Raw genomic sequence first — 24,349 nt, forward strand, 5'->3', positions numbered from 1 at the left:
ACTACATAATAGTGTTACTGTAAGTATTTATTTATTCCTTCTTTCAGGAGGCAAGGAGAGGCAGGATAATTAATCACCAACTTGCATCAAATAAATTAAAGGAGAAAGCTATACACTGTCACTTCAAAACCTGCCTCTTATTGCTATTTAACTGTTTTGAGGAATGCCTACTGTATCACTAATGTGTCCAGCACGAAAACATCCTGTATGTGTGTATGCATATATATACATATATATGTATTTTTCTTCACTCCTTGCTGTCACTGTATAGACAAACAGGCTTTTGACAAAACCTGGCACTTCCCTCTTGACTGTTTTTCATAAATCCACCTGGCACGTATTACTGTAGAACTTTTGTTCTAGTTCTTTTCCTGACTTTGGCACATATTTGAATTCGAAGCCAGTGCTGCCTTTTCCAGGTGATTTGTTTGTAAGATGTTTTTTCCTGCTAGCCACAGGGACTGTCCCATAGGTGAATATGAAATTCGCAGCCCTCTCCCCAAAACCCACCACTCTGCCATCCTTGACAGTAATGAACCCTCTTCTTTCTTGATGTTTTTCTGTTTGTATTCTTTTCAACTTGTCTGTCATGTGAAAGAAAACAATCCTCCTTGCTTTATCAGGCTCTTCAGTTTTTTTGGGAAATTATCTTTAGATATTAAACTCCCCACGAAGGCTTTCTCACCTGATTGGAAAAGAAGTGGCAATTTGCTTCCTGAAACCTTTTATTTATTCAGTTTTTATGTAAACTGACTGACTCCTCCCTGGTCATCCTATTAAAGTCTTCTGATCTTTTATTTATACCTAAGTGTGATTTCATTAGATTTATGTGGTGTTCAATGTTTATGCATATACCTGTGCTACTTGTATGCTTTTAGCGTGTATATGTACTTCTGTAATACAGATTAACCTGAAGGGCAGTCTGTATTTAGAGTGTGTGTTTATATCTCTAATACAACCTAAAGGGAGAATTCTACATTTTCTATGAGCAAGTCAGCACACTGATGGGTTCAGGACAGGCTGCCCCAGAATATACCACTTTGGCATAACGATTATCGTGGATTAAAGTCACTTAAGAAACAGCCTGTGCCAGAAGGACACTGACCTTCTTCTCTCCCTCTGAAAGCAGGAATTAAATTCTCCGTGTGAAGGGTACCCTCCCTGCACCTGGAGGGTAAAAAGCATCCTTATTTACCAAAGAGAGGGAATTCAAGTCTGAGAAGCTTGTATAAACAAACCTTGTTACTGCTTCCTTACTAATTTCCTACCACCAGCACAAACCCCTTTGTCTTGTCATTTCCTCACGAATGTACTTTTTCTTTGTCTAAACGATGTAAAAGCTCCTTGTTTTGGTGATTTCTTTGAAATTCATGTTTCTTTGAGCTCCCATATGTATGAATTAATTTTGTTATTCTCCTGTTCATCCGGTTTATGTCAATTTGTTGTTAGACCAGCCGGAGAACCTGGAAAGGGACAAAGGAAAAGTTCTCCTTCCCCTTCAGTACTCACCTGAGACAAATTTCAACAAATGTTTAAGACACTGTTTATTGACAGAGCTTATGAATTTTTAAATTTTTTTTTTCAACATTTATTTATTTTTGGGACAGAGAGAGACAGAGCATGAACGGGGGAGGGGCAGAGAGAGAGGGAGACACAGAATCGGAAACAGGCTCCAGGCTCTGAGCCATCAGCCCAGAGCCTGACGCGGGGCTCGAACTCACGGACCGCGAGATCGTGACCTGGCTGAAGTCGGACGCTTAACCGACTGCGCCACCCAGGCGCCCCAATGAATTTTTAAAATTCATATTTCCCCCCTCATTTGTATTTTTTTTTTCTTCATTCATCTCTCAGTTCTTTGTTGGTGAATCAGGGCTGTTGTAATGAGATTTCTACAGGTCTGAAGTCCAAGGTCAGTACCGAGTAGTGGGTAAGGAACTGTGTGACTAAGAGTTGCTAGTGTAACCCCATTGTATAATTTTTGATAAGGTGACAAAAGTCAAAGAATTAATAACGTAAGTGAAAGTGCTATGTAAACTATATACTGTGTGTGCCCACACATCCTCTGAGAGTGATTTCAGTCTTTGCAAAGCTAGTGGTAGAGATAAAGCATGTTGCTGCTGTAATTAATGGAAGTCCCTGTGAAGGAACTTGGTTTGGAGATCTAGCAGGTAAGTATAAGATCTGCTGGTTTATCCTGATTTATTGGCGTGGATCCCTGGGCTAGTGGTATCCTAATAGAATGCAGAAGAGTATTCGCCTCGAAGTAAACAAAGTAGATGTTTTTTATGTTCCCTAACAGGATGCCTATGTGATCTTTTGTTTTGACATTGAATTTTATTTCATTGTTAAATGAATCAAAATGATATGAGACTCATTATTCTAATGCATCTTATGGTATTTTAGTTTGGGAGGGGGGAAACCTTGAAGACTGATAGGTTTTAACAATAAAGCAGTATCTGTTCCTTGGAGATACTGGCTTGTCTGTAAACAAGCCCCCTTGCAAAATGGAGCAAGACCAGCCAGGAAAATTTTGTGTGGGAGTTATGCATATGTATGTGTCTTTCTACAAGATGCATGTAAAAATCTAAAGAGCCATGTAACCCCCTATTCAACATGTACTTATTATGCTATAGCAGCCAAATTTTAAAGTAGAATTATTGCTAATTTGAATTAATTTCTGTATTTAAAGGTATAGAAAGCTTTTGCCAAAACTTATTGACAGTCAGAAAATCTGCCTTGTTAGCATCTGAGTCCTTCTCTAACGTCGAAGTCAATTGATGGAGACTTTTTGGTGGTATTTGAGACAATACCATACATGTGAAGTGCCCGATTTATCCCAGGAGTCTTGGATAAGGATTATATTTTGACACCAAGTTCTGAAAGTTCATGAGCATTAGAGAGGGACTGACTGACCCTTGGGTGATATTTTGATTCCTTATTATGAAGCCATACACCTTTTCTGTTAATGAGTACTGTAATATTCAAAGTCAGTAGGAAGTTAAGAAAGAATGACAACAGGCATCCTTACAGAAATGAAATAATGCTTTAATACTAGCACAGTCAACATATTGGTTACCTTAAAATTGAATTCTGTGTTTGCAGTAAAAATTAAGTTGTGGCCTCTTGGAGATGGAAGAGGTTAAGAGTTAGCACTAAGTTAATGTGTAAGTTTTTTCTTCTGCCGTATAAAATGATCTTTTTTTTTTGAGAGAGAGAGTGTGTGTGCATGTTGGAGAGGAGCAGAGGAAGAAGGAGAGAGAGAATCTTTTTTTTTTTTTTAAGTTTATTCTGAGAAGAGAGGTCACGAGTGAGTGGGGGAGAGGCAGAGAGCAAGGGGGGCAGAGAGAGAGAGACAGAATCCCAAGCAGGCTCCGCACTGTCAGCAAGGACCAAGCACCATGCAGAGCTGGAACTCAAACTGTGAGATCATTACCTCAGCCAAATTTGGATGCCTAACCAACTGAGCCACCCAGGTGCCTGGGGGAGAGAGGCAATCTTAAGCGTGCTCCATACCCAGCCTGTAGTCCAACACAGGGCTCAGTCTCATTACCTTGAGATCCTGACCTGAGCTGAAATCAAGAATTGGACCCTTAACCAGCTGAACCACAGAGATGCCCCTGCAGTATAAAATGATTTTAACTTGGGAGTTGGTCAACAGGCACTTTTGGTTTTGGATTAAATGTAATTAGAATAATCTAGGCAGGTATATAGAAAGTTTTACCACATGTATCAGATTTATAAAAAGATACACAGATGTGGTTGTTAATTTAGGGAATCATGTCTGATATTCTTCATATATATATATATATGAATAATTTATTGTCAAGCTAGCTAACATATGGTTTGTACAGTGTGCTCTTGGTTTTGCTGGTAGATCCCATGATTTATCACTTACATACAACACCCGGTACTCATCCCAACACGTGTCCTTTTCGATGCCCATCATCCATTTCGCCTCTCCTCTGCTCCTGCCCCATAAACCCTTAGTTTGCATTCAAGAGTCTTTGCATTCAAGAGTCTCTTATGGTTTGCCTCCCTCTCTGAAACTACTTTTTCCCCTTCCCTTCCCCCATGGTCCTCCATTAAGTTGTCTCAAGTCCCACATATGAGTGAAAACATACATCTGTCTTTCTTTGACTGCCATTGTTGAGAGTACCAAAAGACCTAACCTACTATCTTTTCTTTTTTTAATAGATGTAGAATAGGTCTACATTATAGTTTTCTAAGTTAGAACTTGACACTGAGAACCTCAATGCAAGGTGTATGTTTCTTTTGGTCTAGAGGAAAAATGTTATGCATGTTTGTGTCTTGTACATACATAATAAAAAAAAATCCATGCTGATAGCTAACAGAATGAATCCTATTGATCTAAAAGAAAAAGTGAAAAATCAGCAAGAAAAATTTGAGGTTAAGGTTTTAGTGAAAGATCACTGCTAAACTAAGAATGGCATAAAAAGTTTTTTCTCCTTCAAATTGGGATAGATTTTTACAAGTGATATACATACAGTTTTGGTGAGAGTGTAAGTATAGCATCTGTGGAGTGTAGGGGAGGAAAAAGTTTTCCTCAGCTCTCTTAGGGTCTCTGGATCTGTAAATTAAACTGACAGAGAAGGATTAATAGGAGAAAAGAATACAGATTTATTTAATAGAAGGTTTTCATGAGATAGGAGCCTTCATAAAGAAAGGAAAAAGGAGGCCTGAGTATTTTTATCTAGGTTAGATGAAAACTGATCAGTTATGGAGGAATATGATAGAATAAAGAGTATGGGATAAATATAGTAAACTGGAGGAGATTTAGCAAAGCCTGTTTGTTCTGATTCTTCTCAGTGTCCCTTTGTCTTCAGAGATAAGGATGCTCCTTTCTTCCTGGTGAATGGAGGGCATCTCTCACACTAGGGTTTTATGACCTATTTCAGGAGAGAAGGGCCAGGGAAGGTCAGAGTGATCTTCCTTCTTCTTCCATTTTCTCAAACTCCTTTACCCTAAAATATCCAATATGCCAAGGTTCCATATTTTAGGGTTAGCTTGTCCTAAAACATGTCATTTGTTCCCCTATCTGAAACTTCCCCCAAGAACTTCCAAGGTCTAGAAACTGATTTAGTAGATTATCTGTTGAACCAGTTTCTCAGTCCTGGACATTTCTGTGGATACCAAAGAAAAAGAAAAGGTTAATGGTTAATGGTTAGAACAAACCATTAACCAATGAACGTGGTTTTTGAGTCCAGAGGGCAGTTAGTCATCAAGAATATTTATAGATGTTCGACTCAAAGCATCTTCAGATAGGGTGAGGGCAGGTCATAGTAACCTGGCAGGTTTTCCTGGTTTGCAGTTTGAATGTCTCTGGTGATGTCATCAGGTGTTCTGGTGAACTTTCTGAGTGGCCCACATAGCAGTAGGCAGGAAGGGTTGTCCATATAGGAGTTTTTTGTGGTGACTTCTCTGAAATTGATCTCAAGTTGTCCAGCTTCAACTTGGAGCGCTTTGGGAAAGAGGCAGTTTTAATTTTTAGTAATTCCAAGTCAGAAGGGTGGGAGAAAAATTGGAAACATTAGTTTGGAGAATTGTAGCTAGATATTGGAGGAGACTAGAAGAATTCAGGATCCCATCTACTTTGTAGGTAGAAAACAAAACCTTAAAGACAATGAAGAGGACTAGAATTTAACACCCACATGGGTATGCTGTAGTTTTCCATTGAAACACAATTTTTGTCTTTATAGTCACCCTCATTTCTATCAAAGATAATTTAAGTAAGACCAATCTGTTTGCCACATAAGTCTAGTTTCATTAACTTGGACTGATCATATCGGTGCAGCAAGGATAGTGGTTGACCATATATACTTTTTAAAAGTCTGCTTTGCCAAAACTTTTTTTAAGTTTATTTATTTATTTTGAAAGAGGAAAGGGAGAGAGAGAGAGAGAGAGAGAGCGCATATGCACAGGGGAAGGGCAGAGAGAGGGGAGACAGAATCCAAAGCAGGCTCTACGCTGTCAGCACAGAGCTTGATGTGGGGCTCAATCTCATGAATCTTGAGCTGAGATCAAGAGTCTGGTTGCTTAACTGATTGAGCCACTCAGGCACCCCTGCTTTGCTGGAACTTCTAATGAGGAATCATAGATTGGACTTTCAAAAGGCTCTTGAAGCTTGTAGACTCAGCCAGTGACTCACTGTCAGATTTTGCCTGTAACACTTATAAATGTGAGTAAAGTCCTCTGTTCTTGAGGTCCCCCAAGTATCCTGAGGTTCCTGGATTCGGCTAGGAAGTAAGGGTACCCACCTGTTAGGCAAAAATCCTATAAGCAAGCTACCAGGTAGTTTTTAGAAGGGTAGCTGTATAAGCATTGGCTCCTTAAAGCTAACCTTAGTTCCTTGAAGCTGTCCAGTCACATCTGATTCTGTGCACATCATTTTCAAATATGTCATTCCAGTCAAAGCCTTTCTAATATAAGCAATGTTTACAATTGTGTCCTGTTACAAGGAGGACCGATTTTTATTGAATTTATGCAAATAACTATATTGCCATGAAAATACGAATACTCAGTAAGAATTCTCAAATTCTGGAGAGATGAGTTGGGGAGAAAAGAGAAATGCTTCAATTCTGTTTACAAAAGTATAATTTACCAAATTGCTGTGAGTTATAAGTAGCTCAAAAGGAAAGAGAAAAAGGTTTCCTTAAATTGGAAAAACACAACATTAAAGAACAAGTGCTACTTCAAACAGAAGTTATAATCATCATATCAGTCCATTCAGTCCCTTATAATTAATTCTTACTCTGCTTGCTCTTGGGTTAACAGGTTTACGAGTCTATCAGCTCCTACATCAGTTCTGGAAATTCTTACCCATTCCAGTGGCATAGTGTCAGAGTTTTTCAAGTGATACCATCATAGAGCATTCTCATAGTAGATGATTGTAAACACTTTTAAGAAAGAGTCAGAGCAGAACAGTAACTCTGAGCTGTCAGCACGGAGCCCGATGCGGGACTCAAACTCACGAGCTGTGAGATCATGACCTGAGCCGAAGTGGGATGCTTAACTGAGCCACCCAGGCACCCTGGTACGGTTAAAATTCTGATGAGAGTTCATTTGATAGGAAAATTAGTTATTTCTATGGTATACAACAATCTAAGATGATAATTGGATAGAGGTGGTGACAAATTTCTATAAACTTTGTACGTTTGTGCTCTTTTATGCATTGTTTCATTCAGTCTCTCTGAAGAAGATACTATTATTTTTATTTCATAGACAAGCAGACAGATTTAGTGGAGTAACTTGGCCAAAGTGATACAGCTATAAATAATAGCACTGGTGTTTGTACCTGTTTTGCACATGAACCTGAGTCTTTTACAACTATGTTCTATTTCCTACATTAATGATTTGTTTAAGGTCATATGATACTAAATGATAGAGCCAGGGGAAAAAATTAAGCTTTTAGGTTTCAAACCCATGGCTCTTTGGACCATAACATTTCACCTCTTGACATAGGTTTATTTAACCTCTTTTCCATAGGTCCATCTCCCAAATACAGAGGAATTAGATACTAGTGTTAGAATTGTCATTGGAAGGTCTTGAAACTGCAGATTAAATAAAGCTTAAGAAGTTTTTTGGAGGATCAATACTTTATTGACGAGAAATAAACTTGAAAGTAAATCCTTAATATTTTGCTCAACCCCAGTAAACTTGCAACGTATTAACACTTCAGCCAAAGGCCATGTAGTTATACATTCTTCTGCCTGTGCAGACTCTAGCCTGGTGATATTCAAAGAAGTTAAATCACTTTTTGAAATGAATATAGCCTCTGGCAGTTTAATATCGGTGTTTCACTGTGACATTCCACTTCAGATCCTGTTGAAGCTTTGCTGTAATGGCTTCTCTTTATATGACCACGGTACTATGTGCCACTGACACAGCTTGTCTGATTTAAGTGCCCTCTGCCGCCCCTCTTTATTGGTAACACGTGAGCTTTAAGGATCATTTGATGTGCAAATTTAATTGCAGGTTTTGTTTTTGAAGGATGGCATAAGCTATGTCATTCTAATAGCTATTTCTACAGCTTTTTCTAAACTGCTACTCTGAAAACATGCATTTCTTTCTGTATTGTAATGCTTCCTGATTTACTTTTTCAAGCCTGCTTGCTCAGTTAACTTGTTGAAGTGTATATGTGATGGTTCTTTGCAGTATTTCAGTAGGTATATGCTTTGAAATTAAACTTGGGCAATTCTTATTTTTTGATAAGATAGGTCCTTATGAGCCTTTGTCTTCTGTATCTGTTAATTTCCCCCTCCTCCCTTTCTTCCTCCCTCCCTTTCTTCCCAGTGCTATAGCACATGATTACAATACTCAAGAGCGGTTGAGTCTCATTATATGGCTAATGTGATAATTTCTTGACTGTATTACAGAGTTATGGTAAAAATACTCTGGAAAGGATCAGTAGGCTTATATGAAATGCCATTTTCTTTCCGAACGACACTAAAGAATCCAGAAGCACCGATGATTTTAATAAAACAAGTACTCCTATCTTTTTTTTTTTTTTTTTTGAGAGTAACATTTTGTGGAAAACAAAGGTTTGGAGGATGATATAGGTTTAAAAAATGCCGTTTTACAAGGAACATCTGTTCTTCTGATATGCATTCACTGAGTCAATTATGAAGGCTAGTACCATGTGAGTCAGGTGAAATAAGGAAGTTCTGAGTGAAATCTTAATAATGATGGGAAATATTGGTACTACATGTCAAAAGCTTCCACTTTTCCTGCCTCCCAGAAATTCTTTATACCTATTTGTTTTAGAAGAGTCTGTATTTAAATTGGAATTTTTTAGCAGAAATTGGGGGGCCTCTGAAATGTGTTATTTCATAATTTGTGAGGTATATTGACAAATGTCCTCATAGCAACTAATACTTTTTCCTCATTTGTCATTAGATTTCCTGACTATTCATTCAGTGATTTAATTTTTCTGAAAATTTACCATTTTATGTTGAAAAGTGTAAAACTGCCATTTACAATGATTTAGCCAAAATCTAATTAAGTAGGTTTTCTGTTTTTAAATTTGAACTGTGAGAATGTTCTAGAATAGATCTGAATAAGAGCTCACCAATTTGTCTCACTGATCTCATTTTACAGGTGAGGAAATGGAGGCTGAGAGAGGTTAAGTTACTTGCCTGAGGTTATAGAGCTACTACTAAGTGGCAGAGTTGATGCTTCAACACAAGCCTTCAGTTTCTTAGTACTGAGGTCTTTACACTTTACTACTTGTCTTTGATTATAGGACTTGAATAGAAATGAGACATCACTTTTTTGTTTTCACCATTAAAAAAATGTTTGTGTTTTTTTTTCTTTTTGATTGTAATTGTCAAATAAGGGTGTGACTTCCTGGAACTGTATGGGGATTCCTAAGTGGAAAATTGACACACAATATCCATAATCAAATGAGTTTGTGTGGTGTTTCCCTGAGTATATACCTAAACTTTGCTACTTTAAGGTGAAACTACCATTTTGTTCCCTTATATATACCCTGTTACCTAATTTTGCAGTTCATTTTTCTCAAATTCGTACTTCTGTTATTGGAGACTCAAACCATCTGTAGACTTGAAAATGTAATTATGGTACCACTCTTCTAATAGCTTATGTAAAGAATGAATATTGTTTGGTCCTGCTATTTATATTTATTCATCCTAAGAAGTGTCCATTATCTTTTTTTGTTTGTTTTTCACCTTTAATCCAGATTCTGTGTCCAAACAGTATCTCCAAAATGATAGTGACTCATTTAATCTTTTTTTAAATTTAGTATTTTTTTATTAATTTTTTAAATATCCAGTTATTTTTGAGAGAGAGAGAGAGACAGAGTGCAAACAGGGGAGGGGCAGAGAAAGAGGGAGACACAGAGTCTGTAGCAGGCTCCAGGCTCTGAGCTGTCAGCACAGAGCCTGACGGGGGGCTTGAGCCCACAAACCGTGAGATCATGACCTGAGCCGAAGTCAGATGCTCAACCAGCTGAGCCACCCAGGCACCCCATCATTTAATCTTTTTTAATATGAGCAAGTTGGTTCTTCATCTCATTCACATCCCATGCATATTTGCTCTTTTGTATGCCTGTGATATATTAATAATTTTACATGACTCTCCCCAAATATGAATTATATTGCACTGCTATTTCATATCTAGATAAGTTGTTAAAGGATTTGGTTGATCATTCTACCCATATGAATTTAGCTAGCTTAACTTGCATGTTATTGAGATTTGGCAATGTGCAATTTAGAGTTTAGAAACTTCTTTTGGATTCTCTCATTAGTAACATGTTAGTTTCTTACTTCCAATGAGAAAGAGTTTTAAAGTTAGAAGAAGAAGGATTGGTTTACAGAAAACAAAGCAGATTGTGATTCTTGGGAGAGGAAGTGCTGAAAGACAGATGAGGAACCGCGATTGAAGTGTACAGAAACTGTGAGTGAAGTTCTGCATATTTTCAAGGTGAATGTATTGTGACATTGTTGATCTGTTCTGCTTGCCTGTCCTGATAATTTATGTTAATGACTTCGTGTCATTTTGAATCTGAAGGTCTTGATACGTTTTGCTACGTTTTATCTTGTCTGCCTTTGTATTTGTGGTTACAAAGTGTGGAATGTAGGGCAGGGACACCAGTAGAGAGGGTGTGTGTGTGTGTGTGTGTGTGTGTGTGTGTGTGTGTGTGTGTGTGTGTGTGTGTGTGTGTGTGTGTGTGTATGTGCGCGCCTGCGCAATTTCCAGCTTCCTTTAATAGTTATGGAAGACGTGTGGCAACCAAATCTATGTTCCAAATATATTTCTAATGGCTACTTCTGGTACACTGCCCTGTCTTAGAAGGGTGAGGCAGTCAACAAATACCCATGAGCCTTGCTTGGATTTGTCCCGTGTTATTGACATCCTTTAGTGTGCATATGAATGAATATAGCTATAGTCCATGCAGTTTTTTTATTAATATTCTCTTTTTTTAAGTATGCTTCATGCCCAGCTCAGAGCCCAGTACAGGGCTTGAACTCATGACCCTGAGATCAAGACCTGAGCTGAAATCAAGAGTCGGACACTTAACCAACTGAGCCACCCAGCACCCCTATTAGTATTCTTAATAATGATTAGTTATATACTTGCCTGAACCTGATTAACCGTTTATAAAACTGTCATTAGCATCTTTACTGGTGGTTCAGAACCAAAAGGTGTATCAGAATTCTGTTACTTGGAACATGGGGTAAATATAAACAGGGCTCATGGGATTTGTAGATTTCCTCACCCTTAGAAGATAGGGCATTTACCAGAAGTAGCCATAAGAAACATGTATTTGCAATGTGTTAGATTTGGTTGTTGCACATTTTCCCATGACTGTTGAAGGAAGCTGGAAATTGTACACGTACATCTCTATTGGTAAACTTGCCCCCCAGCAGGGAATTAAATGTACCAGTTAACTTACTGTTAGGAAAGTGACTGTCTTAGAAGAATAAATGGCCTATATCTAAGCAGCAACGTTTTTGGCATTTAGCAGACCCATGGACCTAAGAGGTATTGTCTTCACAAAGACACACTGGAATTGGTATACCCTTGAGATGTGAAATGTTGTGTTGTGGAATTTTATGATTATATTTTCATTTTCAAAAAGTCTTTCCCTTGTGCTGCTGGTCTCCTCACCAAAGAGATATTAGCACTTTCTGGTGTTCTCCTCATTGGTTTCAAAGTTTTATTATTTTTCTTTTCTCCTTTTTTTTAAAAAAAATATTTATTTTGAGAGAGAGCATGCACCAGTGGTGGAGCGGCAGAGAGAGAGAGAGGGAGGGAGAATCCCAAGCCCCGATGCGGGGTTTGAGCTCATGAACAGTGAGATGATGCCCTGAGCTGAAATCAAGAGTCAGACCCTTAACCAGCTGAGCCACCCAGGCAGCCCTTTCTCACTATCACTCCTTTCATAGTGCTGCCCCATATCCTGTCCTTTTTTTTTTTTTTTAATGATGCTCTTCTCTTGCAGCTTGGGTTCCCCAGGATACAGACTCTCAGATGGAAATTAGTGTGCTAGAAGTTTCTTAAAATGTGCTCTTTGGATCAACCTCTGTGGAAGGGAAGGGAGATACCAGTATTGGGCAGAAGGGAAATTAGGCTACTGTGCAGTCTTGATGGAGGTATGACCCAGAGGGGAGTTCTGAAGCCAGGATGGCTCTCCACCATTGTCCCCCATTAGGGAGAGAGGGCCACATCTTTATATTCCCTGCAGCCACCTGTCTTTGAATGTGGGCTGCCCTGGAAAGGGAGCATGAGCTTGTGGGAGAAGAATCTTCAGCCAAGGCCGTTCTCAAGAGAGCTGGTATCTGAAGGCTGTCTGCTGGCAGCCGTTCAACAGGGGGATAAATCATTCAGTCCTGAAAGGGGATCTGAGTGGCACATCACAGTTTCCACTCTGTCCTTTTTGCACAGGTGCTGGAGAGGGCTCACGGCGGCCTGGGGGATGGGTCAGGATTTCCAGCAATGGGGCGTTGCAAGGGCAGAGTGGTCATCAGTGGTAGAGAGGGAAAGTTGGTGTGCAATAGATCCTGCCATATAATTGAGTTCCTGCTTTGCTTATTGTCTAAGTAAGTTTTTAAACTTCTATCCATCTATACTAACAATGTTCTCTTTTTAAGTTACAGAAACCTGATGAAAACTCAGGGTGCTCTATGTAGAGAATATGCATGTCTTTGCATATAAATTCTGTATGGTTTTGTAAAACCTACTTGTTTTTTCTGTTTCCTATTCTTTATAGGCTCTTTTTTCTTCCTCCGTCTCTTAATAATTATGCTTTGTTTTTCTATCTTCATATTAAAAAATTAGTTGAGTGCTGTATTTTCTATTTGGTGTATACACACACACACACACACACGTGTGTGTGTGTGTGTGTGTGTGTGTGTGTGTGTGTGTGTGTACCCATTTATTTTTAAAGTTTATTTGTTTATTTTGAGAGAGAGGGGAAGAGAGAGAATCCTAAGCAGGCTCCATGTTGTTAGTGCAGAGCCTGACATGGGCTCGATCCTGTGAACTGTGAGATCATGACCTGAGCCAAAATCAAGAGTTGGATGCTTAATGGACAGAGCCACCCAGGCGCCCCTGTTTGGTTTGTTAATGTTCAATCACAGTAAATCATTTTCTTACATGTTTTGTAATTTCTAAATTATAGGCTTATCTTCATTTGAGATTTTTGTTGTTGTTGTTTGGTTTAGTTTTTCTAGCTTATAGAGGTCCCATGTGGCCTATAGAGTGTTACTCTAGAGTGGTTTCATTTCTTCTGGATACTCCAGGGATATCACAAGCCTCGGACCCAATTTTATCTTAATTTTTGAGTTTGAAGATTCTCATAGAAATAAGATTTAGACTTGAGAACTGTTGTGACACAGGTGTAGGGTTTTAATTTCTGGTTGTTGCATTTCCCCTATGCTTTTACCCAGATTCCCAGAGACAGGTTGTCTTGAAGTCTTACTAAGACAGTGGGTGGATTTGTCCTGTTCCCTGCATCATTTTTTGACTGTGATTGCAGCCTTTTGAAAATAGCTCTGGTTTTTTGAAAGGATCTCAGTACCAACTTTATACCTTGTGTGTCTGAGAGCTCTTTCTCTGCCTGCACATGGTCATCAGGGTACAGTTGGGTAGGTGGTATCCTGTGTTGAGGAAAAGCAGGGCCAGAGATCTAGACTCTTCTTCTGAGAGAATACTTTCTTCCCATCTCATTTCTTGAGAGGGCATCTCCTTACCAATTTCAGTTAGGCCGAAGTGCTGAGGTGATTCCTGTGGTCATTTCTGGAGGCCATAACTGGCAGTATTTACTTTGGTGCATACCACTTTGGCCCTTGGTTCTAGCTTTGGTGTAGCACCAGGGGATTTTCTTTGTCGTAAGTGAAGCTGTGTTATTTCTTTTTAAATTTTGTTACACTCTTTTTCATTTTTTCTGTGTGTTTGCAGTGGAAGGTCTTCATTAGCTCAGTTAACCACGTTGCCGTACCTGGAATTTCTTCCAGTTACTTATTAACCTCTGTTCCTCAGATTCCACCGCTAACAATGGGAATAATAATAGTGTCTGTCTGTATGGTGTTAGTTTGGAGCACATCTTAAGTTCTCAGTCATTGTTAGCTATTATTATTTGCACCATTTACAGCTTTACTTTAGCACCTTAGGGAAGAGTTGGAAATGAAGTGGTTGTGTTTCTTACTTAACAAGAAGAGGAAGTCTTAGTTAACGCCCTAGAGAAACCAGAGGAGAAACTTTGTTCATTCACTATGGTAAAATGCCGAAACTGAAGCTTAGAGTCCCACCCTTTCTGTTGATATGCCGAAGGTCACTTGGCACCCAGAGTGAGCTGAGAGGAATGTCCTCTCAATATTGCCTGGCAGATCGCTTAGAGGAGTCTTGCTTGGATTGTGTGGGTAGGTAAGTTTGACTTTGTGAATATTTACTTTGCTAAGGAGGGCTCTCAAAGGCATAATTATTTTAGAAGATATATATAGACCTTGAAACACGCAGTAATACTTTTTAGTCCCAGTTAGCCTTTTGACAATTTCTTAAATTCCCATTTGGTATTCCAAGTGGATTCTGAACTTGTTGAAATTGGTGCCTCGGGCTCCTCAGAGCCCTGTCTCCTGCCTCTGGGGGATTTTAAAGGATTTCTTTCTGTTAGGTCATATGTTTAAGAGAATCATTTTCCTCCATAAATTGTAGGTGAGAAGAAATCTGTTGACGATTAATAGTTGGGGAAGCACAGATAGAATATATGAAGTTTTCTTAAAAATTACTTTTAAGTTAATCTGATAGGCAAAATACTGTGATTATCCTATAAATATTAACTGCTTTGGATTGTTTATACAATGCCAGTTGTACTATGAAAATTTGCTTATTAACCAAGTTCAGTTTTCTTAGGTTGTTATTGGCTTTGAGTCCACAGACTTAACACTGCCAAATTTCTGTGTAAACATTTTGCTTGGGACCTAAACTGTAGTGAATATGTGTATTTAAAGTTTTTTTTTTTCTTCTTCCCCTGAGCCTGTGTATATTAATGGAACTTGTAAACATTTAAATAGTCAATTAATGGAAAATTTTAAGGAAAAACTCTTCCAAAAAATTCAATCATGTGATTATGTTGTAAGTATAAAATTTGAGCTTAGTGTGAAATATCTATATATATCTATAGATAGATACATAGATATATATAGATATATATATATAGATATATAATTCTTACATAGAGATGTTTTTGTAGCTTTTATCGGTTTGTTACATTTAATTTTTTTTAGGAGGAGTCTTTTTGTTGTTATGTTACGAGTAATTAAGTGCAAGGCCAAGATTTATACTATTTAAAAACAAGAGTTAATAGTATTGTATCACAGTATACTAGATAGAGAACAAAAGTAAATAACCGGTTACATCTCTGTTTTGGTGCTGGGAAATGTAATGCATTCTTGAGTTCAGGTGCCATGGTTATTATGCCTATATTGATCCATTGAAGTACATTCTTGAATATGTTGATTTTTCTCTAATGTGTCTGCTATTTATTAAGACTCTACACCATAAAGAATGTCATCTACACCCCAAACTTAAACTTCCCATATAAGCACAATGTGCAACTGTTTGGTAGCATACATAGGTGAGATTCCGTGGAATGTTTATGGCCTGAGTTATTCTTAACCTTGTTGCAGAGCTTTGGTCAGCTTTACAGGGCAAACTCTAAAGCAAGTGTCAGTGTCATGCTCAGTATAAATTTTGTATAAGCTCTCGGAATGGTATGTAATGTTGGGGAGGGGCAGAGAGCGAGGGAGAGAGAGAATTCCATGTAGGCTCCATGCTCAGTGCAGAGCCCTACATGGGGCTTGATACCCCAACCATGGGATCATGACCTGAGCCGAGAAAAACTGAGCCACCTGGGCGCCCCACCTGGAGTTTAGTTTTAAAAGTGGTTTCTGTTTTTCTGCAGATGGACTTGGAAATACTTTCTTAAGTTTAAGTAAATTACATATAGGAGAAAATGACTTTGGGAAGGATAAGATGTTTATACTGATTTTCTGTGTAATTCTGAAATAAACTGTATAGAGAAGTTTCCTTTTTAGTTTATTTTTCAGAGAAATCATGTTGCATTAATTCATCAAGGTAGGCGTGAAGATAAAGAGATTCTTTTGAGTTTTAAGCAGACAAAAATTAGCTCATTATATTTTAGATTTTTAAATAATACTTTACTTGAATTGTGTAAAATTTTTGTGTGGATGATATAACAAAGTAGATTTTCATATAGTCTTTTGATTATTTACCCTGTAACAAAGTTCTAATTTAATTAAACAATTATTCTTTAAAATTCTTTTTTCTGTTAGAGTTTAAGCTTGTGTGTGTGTGTGTATGTATATATACATATTTTTTAATGTTTATTTTTGAGAGAGAGAGAGAGAGAGAGAGAGAGAGAACAAGCGGGGGAGGGGCAAAGAGAGAGGGAGACTCAGAATCCAAAGCAGTCTGACGCGAGGCTTGAACCCACAAACTATGAGATCATGACCTGAGCTGAAGTCAGACACTTAACTGACTGAGCCACCCAGGTACCCCCCGTGTGTATAGTTTTAATTTTTAATTTTTTCATGAAACACTGAAAAGTGGACTTTCAGCTAATAAAAATGTATTATTTTAGTTAAAATTTGTGGCATTTCTGTCTCCTGTATAGAATTCATTAACAGATTCAGGGACATGATTAGAAGAAACTTGTAGTAGTTGTAATTCTTAATATATATTCTAAGGTATTAAAGCAATATGTGAAATACTGTGCTCTTTGTACTTAGTGATGTAAAATCTGAGCTGAAATGGAACATGTGTTTCTTATACTTGCCTTAGACCTTATGTGCACATTAATCCAAGAAGGTTTTGCTTTGGGAGAACATTGATATACAGCTTCTTGACTATTAAAAAAATATTGTGTCAGATATTTAGATGTAATTCAAAACCATATTAACTTTCTTAATTATATGATCTAATGATCAGATTTAAGTATCTGCTAATATTATTATTACTCTTAAGTTGTATTCTTTTTTTTCCCTCATTGTTTCCAAAAATATACTTTCCTCTCATTTTGCAGGTAATTTTTTTTATTCCACTATTTTTTATAATTTGCCAGACCAAATGACACAGTTAGGATCCATTAAGTAGAGCTGTGAATATCAATCTTGGACACAAAGCTGGGGATTGTTGTTGGGAAAGCCCTCCTGCTGCTCTTACTTGGCATTCCAAAGACTCTGAATGAAGTCTCTTCACTTATTTCAAAGCCTGGGTTTGTGAAGGCCAGTTGGGCTCCCTTTTGCTCATTCATCACTGATGTTACACTCTTCTGGTTAAATTACACTCTTCTGGTTAAAAATTGTCAGTGACTTTCCCATTTTCCATCAGATAAAATTCAAAGTTTGTTATAGAACTTATTATTTGTCATCATGTATCTTAATTTGTGGCCTACGTGTCTTGATCTTTATGCTTTATTGTATATTTCCTGCCTTTTTCTTTATTCATGCAGCAATTAGAAAACGTTTCCCTCATAATCAAAATTTAACTCATCCATAAGGTCTGCTAATCACCCCCATTAAATTTCTCCTGGTCCCTTTTTCCAACATTGAAAGTAATCTGTTTTTTTTTTTTCCTGCATTTAAAAAAATTTTTTTATTTATTTTTGAGAGAGCATAAGTGGGGGAGGGGCAGAGTGAGCCAGACAGAGGATCTGAATCAGGCTCTGTGCTGACAACAGGGAGCCTGAAATAGGGCTTAAGCTCAGAACTGCAAGATCATGGCCCGAGTTTAAGTCAGATGCCCACCTGACTGAGCCACCCAGGTGCCCCTTCTGCATTGTCTTAAGGTGCTTCATGTTCTGTCTTGTGTTGCAGTTATTTTTACATGTGTTATAATATTTTACCCCTCCTGTATAGCCTCGACCAACTTTAAATGATCCACTGAATTACTTAAGTCTCTTACCTCTTACTAGGATGGATGGAGGTGGTTTCATCATGTTTCTCCTATGATACCTTGTATTCAGGAAATACTCATAAATATTTGGTGAGCGAATAAATGAAATGACATGACAGCGTGTTACCACCAGACATTTTATTCCTCTGTTGGGGATAGGGGATCAGTTAGAGAAGAAAACAATTGTGACATAGCTGTCTGAATCCGAGCTGTCCCCAGAAGGGAAAGCTGAGGGAACAAAGATGCAGTTAAGAAATGTTTTAGATCATGTTTAATGGCTCACTACTGACGAGGAAAGAACAACGTTTTCTAGATAAACACTTTGGGCTAATAGGAAATTGAAGAGTAACACAGGCTTTGTAGATCGTGACTAGAGTTCTGAGTCAGAGAACATTAATCATGAGTCTGTAGTTTGGGAATGAATAGTCAGTTCTTCTATAATGCTTGTTTTGAAAATGGGAATTTATTCCTACATTATTGGTACTAGGGAACAGTTTGATGATAACGTATATTTCACACTTGTCATGTGTGATATTATCTGAGAAATAGTAGGTGAACACCGAAAGTTCCACCTGGTTGACCTGAGCCACATAGGAATACACAAAATGCATGGGCACAGTCCTCGGACGTCTCCAGCTACCTCACTTCATTGTACGCTATGAACTGCAAACACACCCATATCTTTTATAGTTTTCTCTTCAGTTTCAGATAACCCTTTTCCCTCCATTTCACAATAACTTACTTATGTGTAACCCTGTGGCAGCCAGTTCCACAAGCAAACTTCAGGTCTTTTTCAAGGTAAGGTACCATGTTTATTGTGGTTTTTATTTTTTTAACCATTTAACATATGTAAAACTGCTACAATCTTTATTAGTTTCTTTCCTTTTTTTTATGAAGTGTCACTGACAGTTGTGCTTCTAACCCCATTTTCTCCATAAGCCTTGTGGTTTTAATGATGTGATTTTGCATCGCATCATGATTTTTAGGAATATGTGTGTTGCGTTATAACAGAACAGGCTTGTCCTAATTGTTAACCTACAGAGTGCAAACTGATGGTTCTCCCTCTCTCTTTCCTTCATTTCTGCTCTTCCTCTTCCCTCTCTTTTGATGGTGAAAGAAACTAAATAGACCCTGTAAGGAGGGACACAGCATGACAGAGCAAAATACCAAAGGACTTTTTTTTTTTTTTTTTTTTTTTTTACAAAAAAGGGCATAAATTTACCGGTGGACATAAATGGGTATCTTCAAAAGCAGGCAGGGACTGAGAAGTAAATACAAAAGCCAGTGGCCTCCTGGAGTAAAAATATATCTTACCTTTAAATAATAGTAATTATGTTTAACATTTTTTGAGCCTTTACTATATGCTGGGCACTGTGATAAGTGCTTGACATAGTTTATGCTATGTAATCATCATAAAACGCTATAAAGTATGTGTTATTACTGTCTTCATTTTACAGATAAGGAAAATGAGACTTAGAAGGGTTAATTAACTTGCCCAAGGTAGGTAACTCATAAATATAAAGGGCAGAGCCAGTTCTAGAATCAGGTCTGACTTCCGAGCCTTAGATTTTAGTGGTCTGTCACAGTACTTTGTAGATTATAAATTAATAAACTACAGGTGTTATCTCCTCTACACTTAACTGTGTCTGATTGGCATCACGGGCTATTTCTATGCCTGTAATAATTGAAGAAACGGAGGTGCCCAGGCTAAGAAATGTGCAGATTGTCAGAGGCAGAACAATAACAGAAATTAATTCTAATACCTAATTCAGGTTTTTTTTTGTTTTTTTTTCCTGGAGTTTATATATAGAAAGGGAGAAAATTTGGACAGTTGGCAATAAGGAGGTAAGCTGAGCTGAATAGAAGGAGAAATAATTGCTTTGGAAGTTGGAAAAAAAGGAGGTGAATATGTAACAATATGTTAGAATTGAAAGATGAGAGCCCAATGGAGAATGAGCAAAAGGGATTCTCACTCTATGTCGTGGGTAGCCCAATCAGATTCTCATAAAAGAACTAAAATCAGTACCAGTTTTGATACAAGGTTATAGCACAAGAAATCTGAGGTCATGAGCATAAAATAGCTATATTATAAATCCTGATTAGTAGTAGGCTCAGGGAAAAAAAAAAAAGAGGAAAGAGAGAGGTTATGCTAAAGGATGCTTTCAAAAGGCTTTATTTGTACTGATTTTATTGCTTGTCCTTAGTCACTTTTTTCTTTACATGGCCAGTTACCTCACAGGGCCTTACATAGAAACACGGACACAAGTGTTTAATCCATACTTGTTAAATGGAAGTATTGATGAATAGTGGAGAGAGTAGTTCTTCAATTGAGTGTTGATTAAAAGCTAAATATTATACAGGTAATGGATAAATAAGGGTGGAATTGATGAGTATTTATGTATTTAGAGCAAGGGATTAGCAAACTGACCAATAGACTATTTTCTTTCTATAAGCCAAGAATGGTTTTTACATTTTTAGTAGATTATTAAAAACAAAAACAAAATTATCAACAGAGACCATATGGGGCCCACAAGCCCCAAATATTTGCCACTTGACCCTTTATAGAAAGTTTGTCAACACCTGACCTGAAAAATAGTCCAAAAAAAAGTTAGATTGTTCTCTTTTAGGAAATCAGATTAGGAAATGGAAACTGGTATTATATTTTATAGCTACATTTCTGAACATGTGCCTTTTTTCCCCTCATCTGTGGGAAGGAGTTGATATTTACTAAAAATATTTTGCTAGGGGCTCTGTATACCTTATATTTATTTCTCATACCCTTAAAAGATATCATAACTACTTTAATTTTTTTTTAATGTTTATTTATTTTTGAGAGAGGGAGAGAGAGACAGAGGTGGGGAGGGGCAGAGGGAGAGGGAGACACAGAATTTGAAGCAGGCCAGCACAGAGCCCGATGTGGGTCTTGAACTCACAAACTTTGAGACCATGACCTGAGCCAAAGTTGGACGCTTAACCGACTAAGCCACCCAGGCGTCCCAGATACTATAACTACTTTAAGTGAGGAATCCTGGCTTGTAGAAGCTAAGTAAGCCTAAAGTTTCACACTTAATGAGTAGTGGGATTCCTATATATTTGGGTCTCCCACGTAAGAAAATGGTAAAAGTTGAGTATAGACTATTCAGAATTCTGGCTTGAGAATATCTAAATAGATATCATATGTGGACATTTGTAGTATCTTTAGCTAGTATCTCAAATATAAACAGAACATTTAAGTTTCACATACAAAAAATAGGACTGTTTGAAGAATTGTAATTTTATTATAAAATTTGCATATGTAGGAAGATCTTTGGATAAATTGTGGAGTTACAGAGATAAAGTGTAAAGAAAAAATTCAAGACTCATCTGTTTTTTTTTTTTAACGTTTATTTCTTTTTGAGACAGAGAAAGACAGAGCATGAATGGGGGAGGGTCAGAGAGAGAGGGAGACACAGAATTCGAAGCAGGCTCCAGGCTCTGAGCTGTCAGCACAGAGCCCGATTTGGGGCTTGAATTCACGAACCGTGAGATCATGACTTGAGCCAAAGTTGGACGCTTAACTGACGGAGCCACCCAGGCACCCCTGAAAGAATTAAAATAATATTCACCTAAAAGAAAGATGAGACTTAAAACGTTTTCAATATAAAGTACAGAATAGAAAAGTTTATTCTGCTTCAATAGAAAGTATACCGGGCAGCCATTTATTTTTGAAAAGCTCATGTTACAAATATTGGCCCATAAGTCTAATTATAAAGCCTTATGAAGAAGATTTCAGGGTACTGTGAAAACATGCAATGAAGGATCTAATAATATAGATTGGAGGGTCCGGACAGGACATCCCAAGAGGGGTCATTTAAGCTGCGATGCAGGAGTCAGGCAAAGACAAAGAGGATAATTATTCCAGACAGATAATGATAGGCCTTGAGGATGGTAAGAGCTTGGCATATTCAAAGGAATATCAAAGAAGGTCATTGTGTCTCCTAACGACTTGGAGGACAAGAATTATATGTGTTTTGTTCATCCTTGTATATCCAGCTTCATACACATAGTATCTGTTGGCACATAGAAAGCCCTTAGCAAGATTTATTGAATGGACAAAGAATGAATGGATATTTCACAGGGAAATTCATGGTATAATTGTGAGTATAGGGATTCCTTGGATGAAGGCTACTACTCTCTCTCTGAAGCCTACCTAATTACATCAAACTATTCAGATTGTTGGTAATCCCAGATTATCCTAGGTCACTTGCAGCCCAGATGTCCCAAACCTTGGTAACTACGGTCAGAGGGTCTGAATGGAACTTGGACTGAGAGTCTGCATAGAAAAAGCAGGAAAAAAGGAAGGTAGACTGTTTCAGCTGGGTCTGAGCCTGAGAAGGAAAGTACATTTGCATTATTACAACATCAGGAATAAATCTGAGCTAGAATGTATATTGCCATTTTTCTAAAAATAACCAGCTGAAGGGAAGGGTGTTCCTTACTAGAGCATGTGATCCCTGATTCTCTGGGTGATCACTGGTGGCCAAATAGCACATGATCATCAGGCTTAGAGGTTTAATTAAAAAGTTAAATACTCAAATGCTTATTATTTGTGTAGCTTATTTCTTCAAAATCACATTTGGACTTCTAAATTTAGATAATTTCACTTACTGGTTTGAGTGCATTGAGGAATTTATAAAGTAGAAAGAATGGGGAGATGATTGCGTATTTCTCAGGTCTGTGATATAAAGTTGTAGTAACCACGGAAGGACTATTTTACAAAATATTAAGCATGCATTGGAGGTTTACAACAATTAAGGGAAGAGAGGATGACTTTAAGTGGGAAGGTAGATGGGAATTAGAGAAGAAGGAAAGAAAACATTTCAGGGTTATTCATAAATGATGGCCTTTGAGTTAAAAAAAAAAAATAGCCACTAACTGGTGAAAACAACACACGTACAATTGATTATACAATTTCATAATGCCACTTGTGTATGCCTTACTTAAGCTTAGACTTCAGTGAACTTTAGTTTAATGGTATCACATTGTTGGGGGTTTAATATGAAATCTGAGGCATTCCCTACTGGATGTGATAAGTCTATTTCCTTACAAAAAGAGAAATATTGGACAGCAGATGAGGTAAGTACTAAGACCTCTAAGTTTATTTGTATCAGTGAGACAAAAAAAAAAAAAAAAGACTCTTCCCCTTGCCCCCTGGAGATAATACAAGTTTTACAAAGGATATGTTGGGAGGGGAATTGGCAGTACTGGCATGTGAGAAACTCTTAGATGTTTATTTTAGATGGATTCTCTCTTGAGTATTAAAATTAGTGAGTTAGATATTGTCAGTGCCATTGGGCTCATTTGCAGGAACAGAGGATATTCTAACTATTGCAGATAACAACTGATTTGTCCTAAGGCATCAATTTCATGGCAGTTTTCTTAACCAAAAGTACAGGCATGTTCTTTAGGCCTTTTAAATAAATCTTAACAATTTTTGTTAACATCATTTTATAATTACTATTGATATTTGGTATGATACTTAGCAATGGACTAATTCATTATAAAAGCAAAATCTAAATATTTTCTTCCTTATCACTTTAAAAGCTAGACCTTTGAAGCCATCTTATTTAATATATGTATATTTAATATGTCATCTGACCCTTGACCGATATGGGGGTTTGGGTACTGACCCCTTGCAGAGTAGAAAATCCACATATAACTTTGTCCCCAAATTTAACTGCTAATAGCCTTTAGTTGATTAGCACAAATTTTGTATATGTATTATATATTGTATTCTTAGAATAAATAAAGCTACAGAACAGAAAGTGTGATTAAGAAAAGCATAAGTAAGAGGAAATAGATTTACAGTATTGCATGCATTTATTGAAAAAAATCCTTGTATAGGTGGAGTGCAGTTCAAACTTGTATTTTTCAAGGGTCGGTTGTATATGTGCATATATATACATGTGTATGAATTTACCCCCCTTGGAATACTGATATATTTTATTGCTCAATGCCTGTTTTCCTCAAAGTTTCTGTGCCTACTAAATTGTTTAAAAGTTCAATTAAAAAGTGAAAAATGCAGAGAAATTTAAAAAAACTCTTTAAGCCCTTTCATGAGTCAGATGATCCTTTTGTACAGGAGCATGTTGATTCCAAATCATTTTAAACTTTGAAAGTAATTGTATGTGTACCTTGTCTTATTTTATCCCCTCAACACACTGTGAGATCAGTGTGTCGGGATGGAGCATGGAGCCCTACTCCATTTGACTAATAAGAAAGTGAAGGATCGGTGAAAAACGGCCTTTGCAAGAGGGACTGCCAAATCATGTTAGCGCTGATGGTAACAAGGATTGGTAAAAACTTGATAAGTGCTTTTTGTTTGTTTGTTTGTTTCCAAAACACAGTTCCAATTTGT

The 24,349-nt window shown here is 37.4% G+C and overlaps 1 protein-coding gene across 2 annotated transcripts in view; it reads left to right on the plus strand.

Annotated features, from left to right (window-relative positions):
* EPS8 (EGFR pathway substrate 8, signaling adaptor) overlaps window positions 1–24,349 on the plus strand; it is a 128,490-nt gene that overhangs the window by 7,536 nt on the left and 96,605 nt on the right. The window contains exon 1 of one of the 2 annotated variants that reach the window (XM_040488815.1): window positions 14,094–14,403. The exons of the other annotated variant lie outside the window; for it this stretch is intronic. The gene's annotated coding sequence lies outside the window, so the exon portion shown is untranslated. Of the gene's footprint in view, window positions 1–14,093; window positions 14,404–24,349 lie in introns of those variants that run through there. 2 annotated transcript variants of the gene reach the window in all.

This window comes from Herpailurus yagouaroundi, unplaced genomic scaffold (genome assembly GCF_014898765.1).
Source record: "Herpailurus yagouaroundi ecotype Mexico unplaced genomic scaffold, PumYag 166, whole genome shotgun sequence".
Taxonomy (NCBI): Eukaryota; Metazoa; Chordata; class Mammalia; order Carnivora; family Felidae; genus Herpailurus; species Herpailurus yagouaroundi.